This window comes from Rhincodon typus, chromosome 1 (assembly GCF_021869965.1).
Source record: "Rhincodon typus isolate 14 chromosome 1, sRhiTyp1.1, whole genome shotgun sequence".
Lineage (NCBI taxonomy): Eukaryota > Metazoa > Chordata > Chondrichthyes > Orectolobiformes > Rhincodontidae > Rhincodon > Rhincodon typus.
The window spans coordinates 140,275,389-140,302,524 of record NC_063332.1 but is presented as its reverse complement, the minus strand read 5'-3'; the positions used below and the strand labels follow the sequence as shown (position 1 = coordinate 140,302,524).

General features: G+C 39.8%; 1 protein-coding gene across 3 annotated transcripts in view; it reads left to right on the top strand.

Moving 5' to 3' along the window:
- Positions 1 to 27,136, top strand: part of pdgfc (platelet derived growth factor c) — a 403,296-nt gene that overhangs the window by 47,699 nt on the left and 328,461 nt on the right. The gene's annotated exons all lie outside the window — the stretch shown is intronic.

Here is a 27,136-nt window from a genome sequence, read left to right as displayed (position 1 = left end):
ATGCAATAAGTTTAGCAGAAACGCAAGAAAAAAGCACTTCACAGAATTGATGCAATTTATGCATAGATTGTCCATTGTGCTCAAAATGGACAGCTCTGCACCCAGAAGTTGGTTGACAAGTTAACTTAGCCAGATCTCCATTTAACTAGAACATGCCAGAACTCTAAGTATCATAGACTATGATTACACAAAACTTGTCTTCTTTTGGTATTGGGTGCCAGTGCGTGACAGACATGTCTTGAAAGAACATAGTGCTTGCTGTTGCTGGAGCCTACAGCTGTGAGGAAAATTACTTTGTAATTTTTGAAAATCTGCACCATGTCTGTCAATTGCTGGAGTGTAGCCAGGCTGAGTGTGTATTAATTGTGTCTCAGCCTTCTGATGAAACAACTGCCATATACTGCAAACCAAGACAGTTTGCAGTAAATACACATGTAGGCTATAAAAATCCAGCACTCTTGGAAAGAAAGATGTTGACCTCATTGTTAGCTTTTAAAATATTAAGTTAGATAGTTGCTTAAGGGGAAAAAGGGCAGGCAGAAGGGATTTGGGTTACGCTTCAAAGGGAGGGTAAACACCAAACCAACTAGTTGAATAGTATTATTTCAGTGCAATAATTTCTATCGAATTCTGTGGAATCGGTGAATGCAGCCCAATGTAATTTGTGTCTTGATTTACAACTCATTGCAGACTGATGCAATGAGTTTCCTGGAATCATGTCATAGCTAAATTTCTTGGATAGAACATGTTCAAGAAGGATAAAATATGCCTACTTGCTTCTCTGAACTACATTGTGTTGCTGCTGTGGATAAACATTTATTATCTTGCTGACCCTGTTTTGTTAAGCACAACTCTCAATTACATAGTGGGAAGCACTGTGTTATCACACTAAGTCTCTAATATTTACATATGATACGATCCCTCAACATTTTAGGACATTCATTTCATAGGATTATGCTTCATATTATATGCTTTGATAATGATTGAGTACTAATGAGATAATGTGCTACTTCATCTAAAAATGAATCAGGCCTAGGTCTTGCTCCACGTGTTTAACCAATTAAAAATCGATGGTCCACGTAACTCTGTGCTGAATCCAGAAAGTTCACTACTTCTTAAGTGTTAAGTTTCATACGTACAATAGACTGTTTCAACACTCAATGTAATCTGATCATCTATTATTTTAAATTGTATGTAATTTACTAGAAATGTGACCATGAAGAGGCATTTATACAATTTTAGAAGAAAGGACCTCTTCCTGAAATGCTGTGTTATATTATCCTGCTTTAAGTCTATCTCATAAAAACAGAATATGTAGGATTGGCCATTTGGTCCCTTGAGCCTGCTCCACTATTGAATATGATCATGGATGACCATCCAACTTGGTACCCTGTTCGCACTTTCTCTTAACACTTTGATCCATTTAGCTATATCTGAGCTATATCAAACTTGTTCTTGAAAAGGTTCAATATTTTGGCCTTAACAGCTTTCTGTTGTAGAGAATTCCACAGGCTCACTTCTCCCTGGATGCAGAAATTTCTCATTCTCTCAGTCCTAAATAGCCCAACCAATGTCCTCAGACTGTAAACCCTAGTTCTGGACTACTCAGTCATCAGAAACATCCTTCCTGCGTTTACCAGGTCCAGTCATGTTAGAATTGTATCGTTTTCTATGAGATCATTCCCTCCTCCTTCTAAACTCAGTAAATATCACCTAACTGGTCTAGTCTGTCTTCATTCATCAGTCCTGCCATCCCAGGAATCAGTTTGGTAAGTCTTAATCTGTCCACAGCCAAAACATCCTTCTTCAGATAAGGAGACCAAATCTGCATGTGATACTCCAGCTGTAGTCTCATTAAGGCACTGTACAATTGCAACAAGACATCCCTGGTCCTGTACTTGAATGGTCTTGCTGTGAAGGCCAAGGTAGCATTTGCCTCCTTCACCACCTGCTGTACTTGCATACTGATTTACAGTAATAATGTACAGGGATGTCCACGTCCTGTTGCAATTCCCCCTTTCACAATCTATTGTCGTTCCAGTAAATGTTTGCCTTCCTGGTTTTGCTACCAAACTGGATAACCTTGCATTTATCCACACTATACAGCATCTGCCAAATGTGACAAAGATCCTAGCACAGAAGAAGGCCCTTTGGCCCATTGAGTCTGTGCCAGTCAAAAACAACACCTTGGTCTTCTAATCCCATTTTCTGACACTTGGCCCACAGCCTTGTGTGCCTTGGCATTACAAGTACATATTGTTGCTTTAGTGAGACTTCATCTGGTGTACTATATATGGTTTTGGACTCTGTACCTGAGAGAGGATGTGCTTGCCTGAATGGAGTTGCAATTGATTCATTTCTCAGATGAGATTGTTGTCTTCTGAGGAGAGACAGAGAGCAGAATGGGCCCATGCTCCCCGGAGTTTAGAAGATGATCACAAGTCAGTTGAAGACTCACAATGCAGTATCCTCAATATTGGGGAGATGAACATAGAACATAGCACTGTACAGCACAGGAACAGGCCCTTCGGCCCACGATGTTGTACTGAACATGACGCCAAATGAAATGAATCCCTTCTGGCTGTCCTTGGTCCATATACCTCCATGCCTTGCATATTCATGTGCTTATCTAAAAGTCCCTTAAACGCCCTTAACTTTTCTGCATTCACAACCACCCCTGGGAGTGTGTCCCAGACTCTTACTACTTTCTGTGTAAAAAAACTTGCCCCTCACAACTCCTTTGAATTTTCCCTACCTAACCTTAACTGCATACCCCCTAGTATTAGACATTTCAAATCTGGGAGAAAGATTCTGACCGTCAACCTTATCTATGCATTTCATAATTTTGTAGACTTCTTTCAAGTCTTCCCTCAGCTTCCGCCACTCCAGAGAAAACAACCTGAGTTTGTCTAGCCTCTCTTTATAGCTCATACCCTCGATTCCAGGTAGCATCCTGGTAAACCTCTTCTGCACCCTTTCTAAAGCCTCCACATCCTTCCTTTAATATGATGAGCAGAACTGAACACAGTACTCTTAAGTATGGCCTAACCAAAGTCTTATGAAGCTGCAGACTGGGTGACCAGTTTCAGGAACACTTACATTCTGTCTGCAAAAATGACCCTGAGCTTCCGACTGGCAATTGGCTTCCCATTGTCAGCTTCTAACAGACCTAATTAGCAGCTATTAATTCCCCCAAGCAGACCTTTACCCATTCCTTTGTCAATTCAATTATTGTTCTGTCTCTGGGCTCATGCCCACCTATTTTTTATTCCTCAACCTCCCCCTATACCATCTTCAGCATGTTCCTTTTCCTGGCTACAAGCAATTCTGAAGAACTCTGCTTTCTCTGGCAGATGCTGCCTGACCTGCTGAGTTTTCTCAGCAATTTCTGTTTTTGTTTCTGAGCTTCCAGTTGCCTGAAACTTCAATACATCCCATGTTCTGTGCTAATATTTCTGTCCAAGGCTTGCTGCAGTGCTCCATCAATGCTAAATGCAAGCTGGAAGAGCAACACCTCATCTTCCACTTGGAGACGTTACATCTTTCAGGACTCAATATTGAGTTTAATAATTTTAGAGCATGAATATATCTTTTCATGTCTATTATCCACCTTCACACCCTTCACTCCAGGTCCTGTCATGACATAAGTTGTTTTCTGCACAGCTGCTCCATTTGCTCCCAGTCCAGTCCAGATTGTCACATGTTCAGATTTTCTTCTTCCCTGGCTTACTATCAACAGTCCCTTTGTGCCTACCCCATTTTTCTCTCTTTTTTTTACTCTCTCTGAGCTCCCTTTCCACCTATCTGCTCACTTATTTCTCTCCTATCCCTCCTTTTCCTTGCTGCTAACAGTTCTGATGAAAGGTCACTAGAGTTGAAACATTAATTCTGTTTTCTCTCCACAGATGCTACCTTATCTGTTGAGTTTTCCAGCAATTTGTTTTTCTTTATAAAGTGAATTTGATGTTTAACTTCAGCCATGATTGTATGGTGTACTCCTCCTGGTTTTTAATTATGTTCAACTTGCATGCGGCCATAAATGGTTAACACGTTTTCAGAAAAGGCATCTCTACTCATTTTGTTACTGTTTGCATTCCCCAAAGATTAATCCTTAGCCCCTCCTAATAACGTAAGTAATTAAAGCAGGAGTAGAGAATATGACTCTTTGAGTTTGCTCTTCAATTCAGTGCAACCAAGGTTGATATTCTGTTTCAGCTTCGCTTTCCCATGTCGTCATATAGAGTCCCTGAGAGATCAAAATAAATGTACTGTATTTCAGCCTTAGATAGATTTAATAATGGAGTATCTATAATCTTCTGGGATAAATATTTCCAATAAATCATAAGCTGCAGAGTGAAATCATTTCTCCTTAAGTTAAATCTTAAATGTTTAACTCCTTATCCTAAGACTGTGCTTCGCTCTTCTTGATTCCCCAGTCAGGGGAAACATATCCTGTATCTCTGTTGTTCGGCCTCTTCAGAATTAAGTTTGTTTCAATAACGCACTTGGACTATTGTGTCCAGTTTTGGTCACTCAGTTATAGGAAAGACACTGTTAAACTGAAAAGTGTGCAACTAAGACGTACAAGGATGTTGCCAGGACTAGTAGACCTGAGTTATAGGGAGAGGTTGGCCAGGATAGGATTTTATTCCTTGCAACGTAGGAGAATGAGGGGTGACTCTATTGAGGTGCCTAAAATCATGAAGGGCGTAGATAGGATAAATTCATATAGTCTTTTTTCCTGGAGAAGGGGAATTGAAAACTAGAGGACATAGGCTTAAGGTGAAAGAAGATAGATTTAAGAAGGACCTGAGGGACAACTTCTTCATACAGAGAGTGGTACATATATGGAATGGCTGCCAGAGAAAGTGGTTGAGGCAAGTACAAAAGCAACATTTAAAGAACATCTGGATAGGTACATGGAGGAGAAGGGTTTAGAGGGATACGGACCAAATGCAAGCAATTGGAACTAGCTGAGCAGGCACCAGGGTCAGCATGGACCAGTTTAGGCCGAAGGGCCTGTTTCCATGTTGTATGACATTACGACTAAGATCACCTCTCATTTTTCTGAACTCCAGAGAATCATGATTGATTTTACTCAGCCTTTCATCACAGCGCAATCTCTCATCCAGGGAACTGTAAGGGCAACATGTAATTTCCTTCCTAATTGCTTGCTGTGCCTGCAAGCTATCTTCCTTATGCGTGTGCACCCAAGTCTTGGGCAACAACATTTAGAAGTTTTGCTTCTTTGAAGAAGTATACCAAACTAAATAAGATCATGCATGTTTTCAATCACTGTCTTCCAAATGCTATCATGGCTTCCTTTTACTTTGGTCTTGTATATACCTTTACAGTCTCTTTATGTTCTTCCCAGCTTAAATTCTTGCTAAGCATCGTATTCTGTGCAAATCTTGAATACATTACTCTCAGTCCGTTTGTATAAGTCATTAATACAAATTGAGGTCCCAGCAGTAATCCTTGCTTCAACCAAAAGTGTCAACTGTCACCTTGAAAGTGCCCCATTTTCCTAACTTTTTGCTTTCTGGCCATTAACTATTCCTCCCTCTGCATGCTGACAAATAACATTCCACAATATAGGCAGAATCAACAGTCCTGGGGCTGGCAGCAGGGATGCAATTTAATTTGTTGGGGTGGTGACATCCAAGAACTCCATCATGTTCCTACCTCTGCCTGAAATAAGCTCTGGGTGCGAAGGGCAAATTTCCACCTTCCTGTCCTGTTGCCAGTTGAGGTCGGCTTTGGGGCCAGTCAAGCATCTGTTTCCATTTGGACTTCAATGATCTCAGCTTCAGCCCAGATGAAATTATTCAGTATTAATTTATACAATTGAGGACTGGACGTAGAGTGGGACATTGCTGCTAAAAGCCCATAAACTTACTTTTCAATGCCTGGTCCTCCTCTACCCATAACCCCAAACCCAGAAATCCATCTTCCCATCTCAAACAACGCGTAACAGACACCTTGTTCCTTGCAATCCTGGTTGACTTCAGCAGCAGTTACAGCCTGTTTTGTGGCACTGGTTCTATGTGAGTTAGTGATTTATGACTGGATGAGATTTCTTGTAGGGCAGAACTTCAGCCTCCAGGAATGTGATTTCCAAGAAAATCCAGCAGTTGCCTGATTGTACAAAAGTTGGATTGGCTATGTTAAATTACCCTGTAGTGTCTAGGGATGTGCAGCCTAGGTGGTTTAACCATGGTAAATCTGGGGTTATGGAGATAGTTTGTGAGTAGGGGTGGGTGTGGATGTGATGCTCTTTGGAGGGTCAGTGCAGACTCAGGCTGAATGGCCTGTTTCTGCACTGTAGGGAATCTATGATTCTAAGATATGATGGGCCTTGCTCTGAAGAGTCAGCTTAGTTGTCTTGGGATCTTTTCAGTAAGTGAGACACGCCCAACAGAAGTAACAGATTCCACCCTTTGAGCCTTTATGTATGGCACATTAATAAATCTCTTTTGGAAATCCTGTATCTATATCAGGCAAAAAAGTTTGCAGATTTGCCATTTCGGCATAAGGACATAAAATGGTGAATATGGTACATCTGACTGGGGACGGTAGACCACAGTGTTTTGTAAGGGTCAGTGCTGGAAACACTTCAAAAAAGAAATTACTTTGGATATTAGAATACACATTAAACTTTGAAATTTGCTGATGATATCAAACTTGGAGATGTGAGGATGAAACTGATTTGACTATGATACAACATAGATTGTCAAGCAGAATGGGCAAAAAAAAAAATAGAATTTAATATAGGGAAGACAAAGCTGTTGTTTTTTTTGACAGAAGGGGAAGGAAGAGACAACACAGACTTAAGTGTATTGTCCTAAAGGTTGTGTTAGGATAGACAGATCTGGGTTTTTAATCTTCATAAATCTTTCGAGGTGGCAGGAAATATGAAAGATTAATTAATAAAGCCTAAGGTATATTTGACTTCATAGAGGTAAGTACAAAAGCAGGAAGGTTATGCTGAACATTTGTAAAGCTTTATTCAGGACACATTTGGAGTGTTCCATTCAGTTTTGGTCATCCACCATGTAAGCAAGACATGAAGATCCTTGAGAGGGTGTAGAGGGGATTTACCAGAATGGATAAGTGTTGGGAATTTTAGTGACAAGGTTGTTCTTGTTGAAACAAATGAAGTTAAGGGGAGATTTGATAATGATATGATGACAGGTTTAAACAAAGCAGAAAAAGGAAAGCTGTTCCTGTTAAGTATGTTAGAATGACGAGGGCAAACAAATTTAAGATCTTGAGCAAGAGATGCAGGGGAATGCAAGGAAGAACTTTTCAACGTAGCAAACAGTAATGACTTGGAACATTCTGTCCCGGAGGGTAGTGGAAGTGGAGATGATTACTAATTTATGAGGAAATTGAAGGGCTCTTGAGAAAGTAAACTTTCATGGAGGTAGAGTGGAATGGGACTGACTGGAAAGATGAGAGAGAATTGACATGTACTCAGTAGGCCCAATGGGCTCTTTTTGTGGTGTAATCATTCTATGAATCTTTTTAGCCTTTTATTTATGCTGCTTTCTAGCTCATAATCTTTTATTATGAAGGCAACAATTTTATTCCATATTTTATACCTATATCTTACTTCCATGATAATTTCTCACATTTTTGCCTGTAAGGCACAATGATTTCTTTAACGTTAGTGTCCTTTCTATATATTTATAAAATAAATTGTCAGAGCTTTTGCATTCCTGGCTAGTTTAATGTCATTGTCTTTCCTCTTCTGTTAACTTTTTGGATACTCTTTACTGATTTTTAAAAGGTTTACAACCCTAAGGCTTATCTACTATTCTTTGCAATGTTTTATGCCTCTTCTTTTAATCAAATGCCATCCTTAACTTTCCTAGTAAACTATATATGAATCTTCATCACTGAAGTTTGCGCTTTTTATTGCAATGAATCTTTGCTGATCTGCGTATTATCTCTTAATAACATAATCTGCAAGTGTATGCATCAGCTTTCCCTTGGATGTCTATGACACATAGTTCTACCTCTTTTGTTCTTTGCTTCTACGTTGTCAAACTAATTATCTGATACCCAATGTTGGAATTACAGTAATTTTCTTCCATTAAATATTGGGGATGCTGAAGAAATTTACTTTGGTCCCATTCTGTTCTACTTACTACTGATTTTTCTCCCCTCCCTAACCACTGTCTGAGCTTAAGCCACACTACTTCCAACATCTGCATGCTATTTGATCCTGCAGAGTCTTCAAACCCCTGGTGAACATTGCAGAACCATCTATTTGCCTTTCAGCAACATTGCCTGACACCGCTCTTGTTTCAGACTCAGCTGCAGACCATGCCTTTATTTCCTAGAGCCCTGACTATTCTCAAACTCATTGAAAATATTTCAGCCCTTAATCTATATTTCACTAAATCATACTTTCCAAGTTACAAATTTGGGCCAAAGGGCCTGCTTCCATGCTGTATTACTATATGACTCTGACAAAACTGGGCGGGATTGAGAGTTGTGTGGACGAGACAAGGAGTCTTCAAGGTGGTGGGCAAGTTGAATGTGTGGGCAAACACTTGGTAGATGCAGTACAATGTAGCTAAATGTGAAGTTATACACTTCACTTCCTTGAAGGAACAATTTTGTTTAATTGGTGATATATTAAGGAGTATGAGTGTACAGCATAGAGATCTGAGTGTGCAGTCAATGAAAGCAGCTAGGCAGATGCTGCGAGCAATTAGAAAGTCAAATGGTATATTGGTCTTCATTGCAAGATGATTTGAACTCGGAAATAGCAATGTCTTACTGCAGTTAGACAGGGCTTTGGTGAGAACACACCTGGAGGAATGTGCGCTGTTTTGGTCTACCTACCTATGAAAAGAAGTACTTGCTGTAGAGGGACTGTAGCAGATGTTCACTAGTTTGATACTGGGTGTGGCAAGACTGTGCTGTCAGGAGAGAGAGTTTCAACTGGGCTTGTATTCATTCACGTTTAAAAGAATAGGAAGGGGTTTGATTCAAAAGTATAAAATTCTGATAGGGCTGGATAGACTAGATACGAAGAGGATGTTTCCCATATTGGAGATTCTAGAACCGGGGTCCACAGTCTTGTGATGCAGAGTTGACTGTTTTAAGAATGAGGTGAGGAAAAATGTCTTCACTCAAAGGGTTGTGAACCTGTGAAATTCTCTGTCATAGAAGATTGTGGAGGCCAATCAATAATATAGTCAAGAAAGATACATTTCTTGATTTTTAAAGGCATCAAGAGAGGAGAAAGCGAAGGGGAGTATGGCCTTGAGATTGAAGATCAGCCACAATCCTGTTAAATAGCGGAGCAGGCTTGAAGAGCCAAGTGGTCTACTCCTGTTTGTAATTTCTGCATTTCTATGTTTCTATTATGCTGGATCCAAAATAGCTCCTTTATGTGCTAGGATCACCAGCTCTGCCACACAGGCTCACTGTAGGGTAGCAGTATTGTTGGATATACTGCAGCCTGCTGCAGGGAGCAACAGTAATCATGGATCTTTTATTGACCAGTACTCATTTTAAAATATGCAATATTATCCAACATGTGAACAGTGATCTGTTGTATGTATAAAAGAAAAAGATGAGTTTGTACCTGTAGCACCTATCATGACTTCGGAACATCCCAAAGTGCTGCACAACTAATGATGTACTTTGTAGTTTCACCACTATAAGAAATACAGTTTATAACAATGTAACTGGCATTTAAAATTTCATTGCTAAGTTATATGTTGGAAGCTTGTTAAGGTTTATTGTTACTCTTGGTAATTGTACAATTGGAACTATTGGTCAGCATACAGTTTATGTATTAAACACACACCATTGGCAAGGATAAATCAATGAATAAATTGTTTCCAAATCATTCCAGTATCCAGATATCTGGAAGCAGCAGTTTTCTAAAAATATGGTACGTATTTTTCTAAATTCTGACAAGACTAAATTGTTTTGAGGCCTGGAGAAGGGGGATGTTAGAAGCAGAGCACTGGGCAGCAATGGACATTGATGAAATCCCCAATTTTTGACCTTTGACAGTAATTGCTTTGTCGTTGCAGTAAAAGTGGGAAAAAATATGTAAAGGAGAATTATTTTTGATTAAAAACATTAAAGATTTTATAAATTCAGTTTGTCACAGAATAAGCTGAACATGTGGGAACAACATAGATTCCTGTTATAATTGACACCTTCACCTAAGTTACTTCAACACCACTATACACACGATGTGATAGGAATGGCACTCAGACTAGTGCAGGCAAACAGATTATGCATCGGCTCCCCACATGTTACTGTTTAGAATCTGATCTAACGTTTGGTTTCTATAACATCGAACAGTTTGCATGAAAGAATGAGTTGGCATGGATTAGCCTCAGATGGACAGCCTGTGGTTAAATATGTCAGTGAGTTAATTGTTTGGAGTAAAGTGTACTTTGCAAATATATATATATATGTTTATATATGCCTTGATCGAGTATTCTGTTAGGTAAAGAATTACAAAGTATAAGAATGAAAGGTCAAAATTACACCTTTTAGCAGAGAAAAAGGCATTATTAATAGGGGTAAAAGTGATACCGAATTAACTTATAATGAATCTCAGGATAAGCTATGTGATATAATTCAGTGAAAGAATCTGTTACCGATTTTCAAGAGCATCATAGCAGATAGTGGAAGTTTGAAACATTAGCAGAAAATAGTGGAAATACTGAAATCGTTGGGTGATATTTGTGGAGCAAGAAACAGGGTTAACATTTCAGATGATTAACCCGTATTTAGTTTCAGTTTATTACCATGCCACATATAGATTAAAAGCTGTAATGAGCCTGCAGGAAGACAGGAACATATCCTATTATAATAGATGCTGGGTAATGTAATTGAAACTAAATTAATGATCTTATGTATTTTTCAAATAAACACTTATTTCATAGTTACAATATATGTTAGCGTTTTAACAATGTCAGGCAATGGAAATGCAAGTGCACATTCTCTCTCCAAATTCTCACTGAATTTAAAAACTCAAAGGAAATTTGCAAGTGGTGACTGGTCTGATCTCACCTGATTGTCAGAATGGTTGGTCGCCAGAATAATCAATGAAATGAATTGCTGTGATTAGAAAAATAAGACTTCTAATTACTGTGTGGAATTATAAAGATGGAAAAATTTTTATGCTTGTTTAGTGATACCATGCATGTTTTGTCATCAGTCCAAAATCCGGAGGCAGTTTGAGATGCAATTTTGTTGATTTTAACATTGTGCGTTTGTGGAAACCAGGACTCCCTGTCTGTTTAAAAGACAAAGCGCAATGACCATGCTAGGTTTGAGAAGGCCAGGATTGGGTAGTTAAACATTTAAAAAGTGGGAAATGTATTCTCAATCTGTCATGTTTGCAGCTGCAGTCATCATGTTTTTGAAAAAGTGAGACAAATCATTCATCTAAAATGTAGTTGGAAGCCAGTTGAGGTTGGGTTCCCAAGGATTCAGAAAACGTGGTTGTGAAAGACAGGCAGGAATTGGCAGCTGAGGACAGTAAATGCCTACAGCTACTCTGCAGGCCAAAGGAGAAGCAGTGATTATTTCTCTTGTGAGAGGAAGTCTTAGCCTCTCCTTTGACAATCATTGCTTCTCCCCTTCCTCCCATCTCTTCCCGCAGCACCTTTCTGTATTGGCTGTGATCAAAAGAAACTGATTCCTTGCACACTCCACACCTCTATGTTGTTGGGAAGAGTCCAGAAGGATCCGTTGGGTGCTGCTTTCAGTTATTTTCCTGCCTGGCAGTGGCCAGTATTTCAATTTGGCCAGCTGTTTGTAGAGAAAGTTCATAATAAGTCCTGATATTAAATTTGGAAGGAACCTCTGACCTTGTCGAATTTCCTCGATAATACTCTGCTTTCCCACAGCCTCTTTGCTTCAATTGTGTAGGAGCTTGGTTGGACCACACCTGGAGTAGTCTGTCCAGATTTGGTTGTCTTGCCTTAGGAAGAATATAATTGCCACAGAAGGATTGCATATAGGACTACCCTATAAAGAGAAGTTGGGAAGCTGGACCTTTACTGTCTAGGGTTTCAAAGAATGAGAGGTGAGCTCATTGAAACTTACAAACTATTTAAAGGAATAGAATATTTAAAGGGAATTGATAGGTCGAATCAGGTAATATGTTTCCCTTGTTTGGGAGTCTAGAAGGGGAAGCCATAAAAGACTGACATGAGGAAGAATTTCTTCACTCAGGTGGTAGTGAATCTTTGAAATTCCCTAGGCCTGAAGGCTGTGGAAGTTCATCCATTTGAATATGTTTAAAATATATATTGACAAATTTCTAAATACCAATGATGTTTGGGGAAAAGGCATTGGAATGGATGTTCATCCACAATCAGATTGAATAGTGGAGCAGACTACATGAGCTGAATGTGTGCTTTTATATTAGTTTCTGCTACCATTATCGTCTCCCCACTCCCTGGTAGTAGAGAAGAGATATAGATGAAGAGTAGGTTGGTATGAATATCAGATACTAGGTTAGCTCTACTAAGAACAAACCCATGCAAAAATGACACTGCAGGGTAATCGTGGTGGGTGGGTAAAGGAAGGTATTCAAAATTGAGGATAGTGTTCACGGTCTGAAGTTGTTGAACTCAATGTTGAATCCTGAAGGCAGTAAAGTTCTTGAATGGAAAATAAATTGCTTGTGTTTTGCTTCTTTGGAAGACAAAAGGCTAGGGCAGAAACATGAACATGAGAACAAAATGGTATGTTGACATGGCAAGCAAACAGAAGGTTGTAGTTATTCCAGTGGATGGAGCAGAGGTGTTTTGCATAGTGTTCACCCAATTATGCATTTGGTCTCACTTGTGTAGTGTAGACTGCACTGTGAGCAATGAATATAGTGGACTGGATTGAAATAATTGTATGTAAAACATTGCTTTACCTGGAAAAAGTGTTTGGGATTTGGACAGTGAGGAAAGAGGTGGTAATGGGGTGAGTGTTACACATGGGCCAGGAGTCCAATTAGAAAAACAAATACTGAAGTCATTAATGAATGGGACTTGGTGCCATTTTGGGATTGCACTGCAGAGTTTTTGATGATGGAAAATGGAAGACCATGCAGACGAGCATTTAAATAGTCAAGTTTTGAGTTTAAAAAAAGGCAATCATGAGGGTTTTATAAGTAAATGAGCTGCAGCAGGTGAGGAGTTGAGTGATATACAGAAATGGAGGCATGCGATTTTAATAATGACATCATTATATGGTTGAAGATCATCCTGTATGAATTAAACACTAATTTTTTGGCAGACTAATGGGAGTCGTGTCCAACGTGCAGATAGTGGCTTTCATGGACAAGATGTGCTTGGATTCGGCATGAGAGGAGTTGGGATTTAAATTAAAGAAAGATGTAAATTCAGAGCTACGTTAAGTGGAAACATTAGAGAAGATTTGGCCTGATGGGTAGCGTGGAAAGAAGAATCAGAGATGGCTGAACAGATGGTCTAAATCTAGTGGCAAAGAAAGCCCTCATTCTTGTTGGATGAACAAAGAACAGCATGACACAGGAACAGGTCCGTTGGCCCCCCAAGACTGTGCTGACACATGATGTCTATCTAAACTAAAAACCTTTCTCCTTTACGTGATCCATATTCCTCTATTCCCTGCCTATTCATTTATCTGCCAAGATACTTCTTAAATGTTGCTATTGTATCCATCTTCACCATCATCTCTGGCAGCGCATTCCAGGCACTCACCACCCTCTGTTTAAAAAAAATTGCCTCTGACATCTCCTGTAAACTTACTTGCTTTTACCTTAAACCTGTGTCTCCTAGTAATTAACATTTTCCACCCTTGGAAAAAGACTTTGACTATCCAGTCTACCCTTGCTTCTTATAATTTTGTAAATTTCTATCATCTTTCGATGTTCAAATGAAAACAAACCAAGTTTGTCCAATCTCTCCTCATAGCTAATATCCTCCAGACCAGGCAACATCATGGTAAACCATTTCTGTGCCCTCTCCAAAGCCTCCACGTCCTTCTGGTAGTGTGGCAACCAGAATTGTACATAATATTCCAAGTGAGGCCTAACTAAAGATCTATACTGCTGCAACGTGGAGGAGGAATGAAAGAGCGGTTTAAGAATTGAGTTTATGTCTGAGAAGAGGTGCTGTGAACTATCTTTACGTGTCGGCATAATGCAAAGTTTTGGAGCAGAACGCCAAATCAGAGACTGCTTTATTTATTCTAGTCGGATCTGATGGTGAATGACTAAAATAACCATCTTGTCACGGGAATTCAGACTGCATCCTTTGGAGTCATGAGCAAGAGATGATCTACTAAGGAAATACCAGGTTGAGAGGGAATATTTCTTTTATTGGAGACTTGGGCATCAAAGGACGAGGTGAGGGTGTCAGTGAGCTGATGTATGGAAATTTTGTGAATGGCAAGCCAAAGCTGAACAGTTGGTAATCTGAAAATGCAGCTGTAAGTGACTTCAGGAGTGGATTTGTGGAAATAGGAAGTAGTTGATCTGGGAAGTGAAGGGAAATGTGGATGCAGGGTGATAAAAGTAAGATAGAAATGGCCTTAGTCTTCAACACAATGGGAATGATGAGGTTTCATGAGTTAGACTATTCAAGGGATAGAAATAAGTATGCCTTTTTAAGAGTCTGTATTCAGGATTGGAGCGGGCATAGGACAGCAGTGAAAAGAGGAGAGAATGAAATTGAGACAGCACAATAATCACCAAGTGAGTTATTTCTCTATGCAGAGGATGTTTCTATTTTGCACTATAGACAGGCAAGAGGAATCATCAGCTATGTCATGCTCAGTCAAAGATACTTTCAATCGTGCACAAATTGGCTGGCATGTTTATATAAATAAGACGGTGACTGATTCAACATTGAATTTGAGAAATTCAGAGTGAAAAACATGTTGAAAGATTGATGATTAGTTAAGTACACTCCAGTGCACAACAGAGAGCTGTATGCAGAGCTGTTTTGGCTTTTAACTAGAATAAACTGCTGTTCAACAAAAAGCTCATCCAGGAATATTAGTTTGTATCACATTTGTTTGGAAATTACAAAATTCGAAGGATAACAGATCATGAAACAATGATTTCACCATTAAAGCATGAATTGTGTCAGCAACAAAGAAATGGAAATACCATTCCCAGGATGGAATTTTTATCTCCCTAGTGTGGTGCAAGTAATAACGAAAAAGCTGTGAAAGTATAGAGAATGGAAAAAAAGTCAGAATGTATTTGCAATTTTCCCTTCAAGCCTTAAATGGTGACTTCAGAATCTTGCCATTGTGTAGCAACTCCCCTGTTTTTGTGGATTTGCATCTTAGTAAAGCCCCAACTTGCCTTATTTATATACTACTTCCAATTCTGCTATCCTTTCCCTCGAAACTAGATGGTGCAAACTCATGCCACCGAATCAGAGCATGTACTTGATGACTGCAGCTTGTGAAATATTTGTCCCAGCTATTGTCTGTTTCTTTGCAGTATCTCTGCATGTTCCCTGATGACTGCCCTCCTTGACTTTTCATCCACACGATTTGGCATTGACAAACTGTCAGTCTGACCATATTATTATCATGTCCGCTCTTGGTCCAGCTCATGCACCACTTAATTACTTTGTGTTGGACCTCAAGGACTCTCTGGACTTGCATGCTTTTGCCAGGTTTCTTTGCAAGCATATCTAATGCATTTGCAAAGGTTGCATCTTTTATGGCTTTTGGCTGCAAAGGGTTCTTCAGTGCTCAGTTACAGACTGCCAGTCTCTGTGGCTTGCATCGATTTTGAGCTCAGAGAGTGAAGAATAGTCAAGGAGCTGGAGATCTTGCTATTTGGTCCCCCCCAACATCAACATTAGCCCCACAGAATGTGCAAGTAGGTTACCCGGCAAACACCCTGCATTGATTTAGCAAATGGCCATATGTGAAAATAGAGGGGAGCAGTCCTTAGTTATTTGGCAGGTCAAGTGCAGTCGAGGTCAGTCAAGGTGTTATGGAGACGTCAGTCCTGGGGGTGGGCCAATTTTTCCTGCCTTGAGTCAAGGTGAGGGATTCAGTAAGATAGAAGCAGCTGGAAAAGCAGTTGGTGATAATACAGAAGCAGAAGAGGTGATGAAGCATCCCCAGTGAGTAGGAAGTGCAGACAGAGCCAGGGTTAGCAGTTTGGAAGAATGAGGTGGGTGAGAGCCTTTTGAGTGGGCCTGATACATGAAATATTGGGAGTTGCAGTCCATGAGCCTCATTAAAGAGCCTGTGCAATGGCAGATTTAGAAGGAGTGTGAAGTAGCAGAGAGAAGATGATGGCATTTAGCTTTGGAGGGAACAAAGTCATTGACCATCTTTCTGTATTGCTGGAGTTCCACCTTGTCTGGGACAAAATTAGGGGGTAGTTTGGGCACAAGCTCACTGTGTCTGCTAGTGTGACCTCTTTTGGTGGTCAGCTGAAGACAGGACAATCCTTCACTCCTCCACCTTGTCCACTGACACCTCCTGTTCCCTGACTGTGAAGAGGGGAGTGAACCTTACTTTCTTCTTGTCCATATCCTCAGTGATAGCAGTCAACCACCACAGTGTAAGGATCACTCCTGGCTGTCAGTTTTTGAAGTGGTGTATAGCTAGGCTTTAAATTTGGTTCCAATGGTGTGAATGCCAGAATCTACCAGCAGTGTCAAGCACTTCTACATCTCTGCTCACATGATTCCTAAGAAAGGTGCCCAAAAACCTAGTTGCATAATTACATTGAAAGTGGAAGATTGGTTGAGAAAATCACTTTGAACCTTGACAATTTATAATAATGACTTGGATATGGAGGTATCAAGTACTCTCGTCAAATATGCAGGTCGCACTAACATTAGGCAGGAAAGTAAGTTTCACTGAAGAAATAAAAAAATACAAACGAATATGGATAGTTTAGGTGAATGGAACAAAATTTGGCAGATGAAGTTTAATGTGGTTAAGTGTGAGGTTATCCATTTTGGTCAGAGGAATAGAAAGGCAACTTATTATCTAACTGGAGAGAAACTACAGAGTGCTACTGTGTAGAGACATCTGGGTACTTTTGCATGATATCAAAGAAAACTAGAATGCTGTTAGAGCATGTGATAGGGAAGGCAAATGGAATTTTGGCATTTATTGCTAAAGGAATAGAGTATAAAAGTAGGGAAGTGTTGCTGCAACTCGGTGCTTAAGGCATTAGTGAGACTGTACCTGGAGTAATGCATACAATTTCGGACCCTTTACTTGAGGAGGGATATAGTTGTGTAGAAGGAATTTCAGAAGACGTTCACTCGGTTGATTCCAGAGGTGAAGGATTTGTCTTATAAAGAGAGATTGTGCATCTTCAACCTGTACTCTCTGGAGTTTAGAAGAATGACAGGATACCTAATTGAGGTATATAAATGCTAAAGGAGATTGACAAGACAGGTGTAGAAAGAATATTTCCTTATGTCAAGCAATCTAGATTGAGAGGTCATAGTTTTAGGGTAGGGGGTTTGTAAAACAGATGAGGAGAAATCACTCATCTAAGGGTCATGAATCTATGGAATTCACTGCCCAATGGTGCAATTGATTCTGGGAGATGGAGTATAATAATTTAAGGGAGAGACAGACAGATTTTTAATTAGTAATCTGGAGAGTGGGCAGGTAAGTGGATTTGAGACAGAGATGCGATCAGGTATGATTGTTTCAAATGACGAAGCAGGCTGGAGAGACTGAATTGCTTGCACCCATTCCCAGTTCTTGTTTTTAAAACCGATCTCTTTGACTGTGCATTTGGCCATCTGTGGAGGCCTTGTCATGGAGTAGTGAGAATCCTTGCCTCTGAACCAGAAGCTACAGGTACAAATCCCAATTTAGGACTTGCTGACCAAAGAAGGTAACTTAGCCAAACAGTTTGATTATCGACTTAAGAAACATTTCCAACATATGACTGGTGGTAAGAGTGGGAAATATTCCTGGAACTAAAATTGAAGCCTCCACCAGCACTATCTAGCTCCAAGCTATTTTACATGCATGTAAAAGTGCACAGTAACTTGGAATTCTTTGGATAAGCAGTTGCCTGACTGGGCTGGATAGCTGCTTTGTATCAAATTGATGCCAGTGTTATGGCGTTTGAATTCCGTTCGGCCAGCTTGGATTTGGACTCTACCTGTGTTGGAGGCCATTATGAGTTGGATTGTCCTCAGACAGAGAATTGAAGAAGAAAATTTGCCTGATGTCTTGTGTAAAGCATTTTGGTAGCAAATTTAGTTTGCTAATGCTCCTGTGAAATGCCAATGGACATTTGTCTTCGGAATTGCTTCAAGTGGTGAACAGAAATTTAATCTTTAATCCATAGTTGGCAATCCTACTCAGGATTCAGCAACTGTAGATACAGAGAGCAGCAACATGCAATGAGTGTATGTATAACAGTAAGAATTATGAGCTGTAGTTAAATGTCCCATGTGATTTGAGGTGAAGCTTGTCAACAAGAGAGGGTAGGATAGATCATTCTGGAGCTGTGGAGAGAGTAATAGAGATGCGAAGTGACATCTTACCTTGGCATTCCTGCTAAGGTAATTACATTTCTTTTTGGCCTCCTGCCAGATTTTTGAAATACTATTGCTGGCATTGACCTGGCCAGGCATCTCTCTGCATTGCTTCTGACTTATTTGATGAGGCATCTATCAGCCACATGAAGGATTTTTTTTTTATTCCTTGGGATGCTCTGATCAACATCGTACTCCCTACTGATTCAATAAAATGCTCTCCACTGATCACCTTTGACAAGTGACCCTCCCTTGAACGTTTTCAGGCTTCCTTTGAGTGGAAGCAGGCCAGCAGAATTTCGTGCCCTGCCAAATGGCGAGTTGCCTAGAAGCAATGTGACTACAACTGGCAACTCGCCATCTCTATTTAAATAAGGCTCAGCTACCAAAGTTAAACAGACCTTCTGCCAGCAAAATCAGGGAGGCAGAATGGGCATTCAATTCTTGGCCACTGGCAAAAAAACCAGCTGCATTGTTTGCAGGACAGAGCAACACCTCATATTTTTGATACGGATATGGAGGAGACAGGTCCTCTTTAAATGTTAATGTGATAACAAAAAATAGCAGTTGCTGGATTTCAGCAATAAGAGTACAAAAAAACTTTAAATACGCAGGTCAAGCAAGATTTGTGAGGAAATAAATGGAGTTAATGTTTTAGATTTGTAAATTTTCATGGCTTCTAGTGTTTTTATTTTGATTTATAGTCTTTGTAATATTTAGTTTATGCAGAAATATCATGAAATCAGCTGCATTGGAATAGATGGCAACAAGAATACTGTTTGAAACTTCCCTAAAAATGATTAGTTTTATGTTTTTTGGATCATTGAAAGTTAAGAACTTGAGAACAGATTCATCTCGACTTAACAATGATAATCTTCTTTGTACTTCTAAAAAAAAAAGTCTACTTTATCAAAACTTTCATCCAAACTAGCATCTGGTTTAGTTTGAATATTCGGCCAGTTCAACTGATTAATCAGGTGTCCAAATTGCTCTATCTCTTAAAATATACAAGCAGTCCCTGGGTTACGAATGGATTCTGTTCTTGAGTACATTCATAAGTCAATTTTTATGCAAGTCAGAACATAATACATAATAAGTAATAAGAATAATGAGTACAAGAAAACATTCACATGTCACATCTTTTAATATTAATATGGGATCTAATTTGTAAGAATGAGTGTTCGCAAGCCAAATGTTTGCAACCAGGGATAACCTGTAATATCATCTTATTGTGATGACTTAGATTGGTGTGACACTGTCTACAAAGAATTGTTAATTTAGCATTGTTGTAGACACTTATTATAAGCCAGTATATTTATAAGCCTGATTCCCAGTTTTGAATTCTACTCCAATCTTAATAACACATTTCTCAAATTCTGCAGTTCCACTTAAGAAATAGAGAGTGTGCATTATAGAGAAAAGTTTCCATTTTGATAACAATTAAACATTATAGGAGTTGCTTTTAGTTGAACACAATGCTTTAAGAGATTTAACACATCTAAGTCTCTTTTATAAGCCTTGAATACTTTCAACCATATCAACATTCTGCTAGTAGGATTTACTTTCAGCTTTGATAACAAATAGACTGAACAAATTGTCCTTTGTAATTTTGAGATTTCTTTTTATTTGAATCTGATGCCATGTATATGTGTCTAACGTCAGGCTTTATTAAAGGTTTCAATGATATTCTGACAGGATAACTTACAGATAAACTGACCTATCGAAATTAATTGCCATGTCATGTTTTACTTCAAGGTTCATGCATGCCTTTTCCATGAAGTATTTAAAGATGACCTCAGTGCTTATAAAATGATTACTGCTCTCTATACTGTGTTGTTATATGCAAACCTAAAGCAAGTTGTACTACTTTATTTCTTAAATTTCTGTCATCATGGACTGCTTTGTGAATCAGTACAACATTTTAATCAACCTGCTCCACATACTTTTGGAGTAGAAGCACTTTCTAATATTGCATAGTTAAAAGGATTCTGCAACTACCGCATTGATTACACCACTAAAAATCCTTATGACCAATGTAGTTGTTCAGGTTGATCATCTTCTTCCACTTCCTCAGGATACCATTCATCATGTATCAGTTTAAAGACCCTGGCCCTTTGTTTTAATTATTCAATGGATGGATGAATGAATGATTCTAATGCACGTCATACCTGAAACAGTTATTAACTGTTCTTTGAATGTTTCTGGGGTTCATTTGGCAACTACTCCTTTTTAACTTTTCTTCAACTTCACTGTAATAGTCACACCTACCCAATAGTTTTCATCCTCATACTGCCTGTCTAAATTTTCATGCATGCCTGCATCAGTACTTGGGCTGTTTTGAAACCTGGCAATATTTTATTGTTGATGTCAGTGCAGTATGTCCCATTAATTCCATTTCAAGGAAATGGATCTTTCCAGGAATATTTTGAAGCAGCAAATTTCTGATCCAGCAGGGTCTTTTCCTCCAAGAACTGAACACTAGTTAGAACCAGAAGCTTGTTCATACCAAAGCATGTTCCAGCAACTTAAGCACTAGCACTGTTCCAAGAATACCCAAATTAAATTTTAGTCTTCAAAGCCTTCTAATTTCTCTGTCATTACAAAGGCCATCTATTTGCTAAGGACTATTGAGTTCTTAGCATTTTCAAAGATTTAATTCATAACCTCTAATAGAAAACCCAAACAGGTAAACATATGAGTCAGGACCATAAGTAGGCCATTCAGACTTTGAGCCTATAATCACTAGTCAGAAAGATTGCATTATAATGTCAACTTCACATTTGCATGTAGCCCTGATTTCCAGCTACATGCTCACCAAAGTTGATCTGACTCTATTTTAATAAGCTGCAAAGACATTGCTTCCATGATCTTTTGAAGAAGGGCATTCCGAAGACTCATGACCCGCTGGGAGAAAAGAATTCAAAGCATTTTGAAAACAGTGGCAGAATCAGACAGAGTAAGCATGGATTCACAAAAGGGAAATTATACTTGACAAAGGAATTCTTCAAGGATATAACAAGTCAATTTGAAGAAGGGGAGCTAGTGGACATGGTTTGTTTGGACTTTCAGAAGGTTTTGGTAAAGTCACAAGTGTAAACAATGTGTAAAATTAAAAGTTATGGTATTGCAGGTAGTGTAGTGAGATGGAGTGAAAAGTGGTTGGCAGACATCAAACAAAAGAGTAGAATTAAATTGGTCTTTCTCCAAATGGCAGGCAATGACTGGTGGGTACAGCAAGAATCAAAGCTAGAACGCCAACTACTCGATATATATTAATGATTTGGATGAATAAGCTAAAAACAATATCTCCAAATTTGTAGATGACACAAAGCTGTGTGGAAGGGTGAGCTGTGAGGAGGATGCAGAGATGCTTCAGTGTGGTTTGGACAAGCTGAGTGAGTGGGCAAAATGTATGACAGATGCAGTATAAATATGGATAAATGTTAGGTTATCCACTTTGGTAGCAAAAACAAGGCAGCAGTTAATTATCTGAATGACTATGGATCGAGAGAGGGGAATGTGCAACAAGACCTAAACAAGACTAGTCCTGTCCTGGTCACAGGCCATAAAGAAAATAAATGGTATGTTGGCATTCATAGTAAGAGGATTTGCGTACTGGAGCAGGAATTAAACAGAGTCTTGGTTTGACACAGCCAGAGTACTGTGTGCAGTTTTGGCCCTCTTATCTGAGGAATGATGTTCTTCCTAGGGAGGGAGTTTTACCAGACTGATTTCTTGGGATGGCAGAGCTGACGTTAGAGGAGAAATTGAGTCGGTTCAGATTATATTCACTGGAGTTCTGAAAAATAAGGAGGAATCTCATAGAAACCTGTAAATCTCTTAGGACTACATAGGTTAGAGACAGGAAATATGTTCCCAATGGAAGGGGAGTCCAGAACCAGTGGTCTTGGCCAAAGGATATGGTGTAAACTATTTAGGTCCACAATGGAGGAGAAATTTCTTCACTCAGAGTGGTGAGCATGGAGTTCACTATCACAGTTGAGGCCAAAACATCATTTGATTGCAAGATAAAAAAAAGTTGAATATAGCATTTGGAGCAAATGGGATCAAAGTAAACAGAACGGGAACAGGCTATTGAGTTAGATGTTCAACCATGATAGTGATGAATGCCAGAGCATGTTCAAAGAGCTGAATGGCTTATTCCTGTTCCTGTGTTTCTATGTTTCTGTTTCATTTGTCTTAAATGAATAGATGACTCCTTATTTTTAAGGCAGCAACCCTTAGATTTAGATTTTATCACAAACAGAAAATCCTCTCCACATCCATCCTGTCAAGCCCCAACAGGATCTTACATGTTTCAATCAAGTCACCTTTGTCTTCTAAACTCCAGTGAATATGAACCTAGCCTGTCTAACCTGTCCTCAAAAGACAACCTGCCTATTTCTGGTATTAACCTAGTGAACCTTTTCTGAACTATTTCCAACACATTTACATCCCTCTTGAAATAGAGACCATACTGGGTATGCAATTTGCCAGATGTGGTCTCTCCAATGTCCTGTATAATAGGCATAAATTCTCTACTTTTGTAGAGAGTTCCATGCACAATGAATAAAATTCTATTCACTTCTTAATTACTTTGATTCACCAACTGGTGCACTGCTATTCCTCTGCAGCTCAGAGCTCTGCCATGACTTTTATTCTTCCTGTCTAGATTGTGCAATTTCACATTATATTCCATTTGCAGTTTCGCCCACTCACTTGTCTGTATCCCTTGGTAGTATTTTCTTGTACTCTTCACAATTTACTTTCCTACTTACCCGTGTCTTCAGCAAATTTAGCCACCTTCATCCAAGTCATTTATTAAATTGTAAAAATTGATGGCCAAAGCCTTGATTGATGTGGCATACCACTGATTACATCTTGGAAACCAGATAATGACCATTTATGCCTACTGTTTCCTGTTAGCCATCCCAATCTTTTATCCATGCCATAAAGTTAATCTTACATCATGTGCTTTTATTTTCCATAATCATCTTTGTAACCTTATCAAATGCTTTCTGGAAATCTAAGTACATGAAATGCACCAGTTTTGCTTGGTACTTCAAAGAACATAACTTTCACAAAACGTGTTGACTCTGCCTAATTGCCTTGAAAGCTTCTACATGCCCTTTTATAATGTATTAGAGTTATACAGCATGGAAACAGATCCTTTGGTCCAACTTGTCCATGCTGATCAGATATCTTAAACTGACCTAGTGCCATTTGCCAGCATTTGGCCCATATCTGTCTAAACCCTTTTTCATGTAGCCATTCAGATGCCTTTTAAATATTGTAATTGTACCTGCCTGCACCACTTCCTCTGGCAGCCTGTTCCATACCATCTGGTCATGAAAAAAATTGCCCCTCAGGTCCTTTTTAAAATCCTTCCCCTCTCACCTTAAACTTATGCCATCTAGTTTTGGATTCCCCTACCCTTGGAAAAGACCTTGGCTATTCACTCTGTCCATACCCCTCATGATTTCATAAACCTCCAAGGTCACCCATCAGCCTCCAATGCTCCAGGGAAAAAAGCCCCAGTCAATTCAACTTTCCCTATAGCTCAAACCCTCCAATCCTGACAACATCCTTGTAAACCTTTTCTGAACCATTTCAAGTTTAACCACATCTTTCTCAGAAGGAAGACCAGACTTGAATGCAGTATTCTAAAAGTGCCCTAATGAATGTCCTGCACTGTGTAACATGACATCCCAAGTCCTATAGTGTACTGAATGATGAATGCAAACATGCCAGATTCCTTCTTCATCACCCTGCCAACCTGCGACACCACTTTCAAGGAACTATGCACCTGCAGTCTTAGGTCTGTTTGCTGGCAACACACCCCAGGACCCTACCATTAGCTGTATAAGTCATGCCTTGATTTGCCTTACCAAAATGCAACACCTCACATTTAGCTAAATTAAACTCCATCTGCCACTCCTTGGCCCATTGGCCAATCTGATCAAAGTCCCGTTGTACTCTGATAATCTTCTTTACTGTCCATTACACCATCAAATTTGGTGTAATCTGCCACCTAATTAACCATAACTCCTATGCTCACATCCAGATCTTTTATATAAATGAAGAAAAGCAGTGGACCTAGCTCCGATCCTTGTGGCACACTACTAGTTACAGGCTTGTAGCTCAAAAATAACTCTGCCACTACCCTCTGTCTCCTACCTTCATGCCAATTTTGTATCCAATTGGCTAGCTCCCCCAGATTCATTGTCATCTAACCTTGCGAACCAGTTTACCACGTGAACATTGTCGAACACCTTGCTGAAGTCCATACAGACAATATCTACTGCTCTACCTTTGTTAATCTTTTTCAATCGCTTCTTCAAAAAAGAAACAAAAACCTCAAGTTAGTGAGACATGATTTCATGTGCACAAAGCCATGTTCACTGTCCCCAGTCAGTCCTTGCTTTGCCAAATGCACGCAAGTTCTGTTTCTCAGAATCCCCTCCAATACCTTATGCACCACTAACATCAGGCTTACCCATGTATAGTTCCTGGTCTTTTCCTTACCATCCTTCTTAAATAATGGCACTGAATTAGCTAACTTCTAGTCTTCTGGTACCTTACCCATGGCTATTCATGATATAGATATCTCAGCAAATGGTCCAGCAATCTCTTCCATAGCTTTTTGCAAAGTTCTGGGATACACCTGATCAGGTCCTAGGGATTTATCCACCTGTATGTGTTTTAAGATGCCCAGTACCTCATCTTCTGTAATATGGACTCTTTTCAAGATATCATTACTTATTTTCCCAAGTTCTCTGGCTTCCATGTCCTTCTCCACAGTACATACTGACACAAAATATAAGTTTAGTATCTCCATCTCTTGTGATTCCACGCATAGACGACCTTGTTGATCTTTAACTGGCCCTGTTCTCTCCCTAGTTACTCTTTTGCCTTTCGTTTGTAGAACCTCTGAATTCTCCTTAAACCTGTTTGCCAAAGCTATCTCATTGGGTTTCTTTTTACCTTCCTGATTTCCCTCTTGTGCATACTCCTACTGCCCTTATACCTCTCGAGGGATTCACTCAATCCCAGCTGTCTATACAAGCCATATGCCTTCTTTTTCTTGATCAAAGCCTCAAATTCTGTCCTTAGCCAGCAATTTTAAACCTCAGGGGTGGCATGGTTGCTCAGTGGCTAGCTCTGCTTCCTCGCAGTGACAGGCACCCAGGCTCGATCACAGCCTTGGGTGACCGTCAGTGTGGAGTTTGCACACTCTCCTCATGTCTGTGGGTGCTCTGGTGTCCTCCCACAGTCCAAAGGTGTGCAGGTTAGGTGGATTAGCTATGCTAAATTGTCCATCGTGTCCAGGGACGTGCAGGCTATGTGGATTTTGTCATGGGAAACGCAGGGTTGCAGAGATAGTGTTTGGTGGCAGGGTTTGGGTGGGATGCTCTTTGCCGGGTCATGTGGACTTGAGCCAAATGGCCTGCTTCCACACTGTAGGGCTTCTATGATTGGGGAACCTTTGTACAATCCCAATAAGGGGATCACCCTTTTCTTATTTCTCAGTTCCACTCAATGTCACTGGTGTACTCCCCAGAATATCTTCCTTCAGTACAGCCATATTTATTCTTAACCAAAAACACCACTCCTCCCCTCTCTATAGCATCTATACCCTGCAATATTAAGCTGCCAGTCCTGCCCTTCCGTGAGCCACGTTTCTGTAATAGCTATGATATCCCAGTCCCATGTTTCCAACCATACCATGAGTTCATCTGCGTTATCTGTCAGGCCTTTTATATTCAAAGAAATGCAATTTAAATTTATCTATCTTACCTTATTCTCTGCCTTGAGTTTTGACTTGCTCCTCTTCTCTACTGTTCAAGAGTCAGTTTTTCTTTTCTCATTAGGTTTTGGGTCCAAACCTCCAACACCACCCTCCATCCCCTCACTAGCTTAAAGTTGGGTAGCACTACCAAATCTCCCCACCAGGCTATTGGTCCCCTTCCAATGCAGGTGCAACCCACCCCACTTGTACAGGCCTCTTCTGCCCCAGAAGATCCCAATAATCCAGAAATGTGACTCACTGTCCCCTGCACTCGCTCCTCAGCCACACATTCATCTGCCCTGTCCTTCTATTCCTACTCAATAGTACATGGCAGCAGGAGTAATCCAGATATTACTACCCTCAAGGAAATACTTTGTAACATCCTGCTGAATTTCCTGCATTCCCTGCAGAATGTCACCCTTATCTGTTCTTATGTTGTTGGTACCAACATGCATGATGATCTTCTGCCGGCCACTCTCTCCTTTGAGAATATTCTGCATGTCCAAGACATCCTTGACCCTGGCAGCAAGGAGGCAACACACCATTCTGATGTCTTGTTGGCACTATCTGCAGTTTTCTACCTTCCTGAGACTGCCATCCATTTTACCCCCTGGCTCCTGTAAATCCCTCATTGCTTCTAACTGTTGCTCCAATCGATCCATGTAATCTGCTAGGATGTACATCCAAACACATTTCCTGTAGAGATAATCTCCATAAACTTTGAAATTCTTCCTAATATCCTACATCCAACAGGAGGAGCACATCACACTATTAAAAGCCACTTCTGCACTTTAAAACAATCTGCAGACCAAGAATATAACCCCCC